Genomic DNA, 2,395 nt, shown 5'->3' on the forward strand with positions numbered 1-2,395 from the left:
CAACACAGCCAACATAGGCACTGAGATGAGGGAGGCTTTTAGATAACTAGCAGCTAAGTGCTTTTTGTGAGATTTTAAAAGAGCTTTTCATGAGCATCCTATGTAATCCTCACAACTTGCTATGCATCTGATACTTCATTTTGTAGCTAAGTGACTTGAGGGTCACACAGCTCACAATAAGGAATCAGAGTAGGACCAGAACCCGGATGTGGCTCACTTAGATACCACATATCTCCTGCCACGCCGGGCTGCTTGACTTATTTGTATTTTGCTTACTGAGGATTGAGCTGAGAGAGTGAGACTTTCAGCCGAGGTGGGGTGGATTGGATGATACTGCTTGTTGAAATCGCCAGGTGGAATGTCACCTTCAGTGAAGACAAGGTCCAAGAAGAAAGAAAAGGGCCTTACGGTCTAAGGAGAAGTTTTGGTGGATTTATATCCAGGAAGTAGCATTTTCTTTCCCAGCATTTTGCCTTGCTTCTTGGTTATTCTTCACAGTGATTCTGTTCAGGTTCCTCTCAGTACATGTGGTTTATACAAGTGTAGCCACTGCGATTGTCAACCAGAGCTCACAGGAGCAGGAATGCAATAGTTTTTCCCTAAAACTAGTTTTGACCGGAAGACTCTGCCTCTCAGGCCCTTCTTAGTGTGCTTTCTGCCTTCCTAGGTTTGCATTCTTGTTTGGGTTTGCCTAGCCCCAGCACTCAGGATGTGATGGAGGGGTGGGGTGGAAGTGATCCTGAGGCCTCCAGTTCAAGCCTGCAGAGCCCCTTCGGGATCAATGACTGCATACAGAAGTAAGTAGATTCTCAAAGTCTTGGTTGATATTTGTAGCCATTAAAAAATTTTAAGTGTGTGAGTATTGGCCACTCCCTTGCAACCTTGCTATCCACTTACAAGCAAACCTTGGGCTAAATTTTGCAGCACATCCATGCAGACATTTAGCAGACACACAGAAGGCCCTAAATGCTTCACACCATCTGTCCTCCAGTGCTGTAACAGCACAGGGTTCTGTCTCTACCACTACCTTGCATGAAGGTTTCATTCCTCTAGGTAAATGTTCCAAAGGTAGGATTATCTGACCTTTAGAGTCAGCAAAAGGAACCAGAAGGCCTCCTGATCCTATGGCTGGACAGAGGGCTATTTAACGTATGAGGTTCCATGACACCCTGAGGGTTTAGGCCAGTCCCCCTAGATCCCTCATTCTGTTTATTCGGAGGTGAGGAGTGTCTAATATACCTATTTGGATTTCAGTGAGGCCCATAACTAACTTGCACTGTTAGAGTTGACAGGCTGCTATTTTCACCAATACAATCTCATTTCTGAAATTCAGGATATTAATTAAAGTATCCATTATAAATCAAGACTCAGATAACTGAAGTTCTTGTGGACTATGGTTCTTCTGATTAGGATACCTGTGGACCAGGGGCATCTGGTTGGCTCAGTCGGTTAAGTGTCTGCCTCTTGATTTTGGCTCAAGTCATGATCTCATGGTTTGTGGGTTCGAGCCACACATGGGGCTCTGCACTGACAGCCTGGAGCCTGCTTGGGACTGTCTGTCTCCCTCTCTGTCTGCCCCTCCTCTGCTCTTTTTGAAAAATAAATAAATGAACATTAAACAAAAAAAGGATACCTGTGGACCACCCCTAGATTGTACATCCTTGATTAGGATGTGTTATGAACTAAATGTTTGTGTCCCCCCTCACCCCCAAATTCATATGTTGACTCTTTATCACCAGTGTAATGGTATTGCAGGTGAGGCCTTTGGGAGGTGATTGGGTCACGGATGGGATTAGGGCCCTTGAAAGAAGAAGCCAGAGGGCTAGCTAGCTCTCTCTCCACCTTGTGAGGATACAAAGAGAAACAGGTGGTCTGCAGCCCAGAAGAGGGCTCTCTCCAGAACCTGACTGTACTAGTACCCAGCCCGGGATGTCCAGCTTCCAGAATGGTGAGAGATCAACAACATCTGCTGTTTAAGCCACCCTGTCAGTGGTGTTCTGGTACAGCAGCTGGAGCCAACCAAGACAGAATGCTTGTGGTATCTGGGTTATAGCTTACCTGAATCACCCATACAGGCCATATATTCTATAATGTTTAAAGAAAACTGCAGACATTGCAAATGGGCCTTTCTTGGTGACGTTTTGCTGTTCTTGGATGTAAAAGAAATACTCTGCTGTTCCCACATGATGCTGGGGCTTGGAACTAAAAGATTATTGTGGGCTCTGTCCAGGGCACTGCACAGCTACCGCTTCTCTGGGGGTCTCTCCCCCTGACCTGGGGAGCTCCTCCTGGGAAAGGAGCATGGGATCCTTTCCCCCCAAGCCCCAAAACTTATGTCATTTACAAATCACATCACCATGGAGTGCCTGGGTGGCTCAGTCAGTTAAGTGTCTGA

This window comes from Panthera tigris, chromosome B4 (genome assembly GCF_018350195.1).
Source record: "Panthera tigris isolate Pti1 chromosome B4, P.tigris_Pti1_mat1.1, whole genome shotgun sequence".
NCBI classification, from domain to species: domain Eukaryota; kingdom Metazoa; phylum Chordata; class Mammalia; order Carnivora; family Felidae; genus Panthera; species Panthera tigris.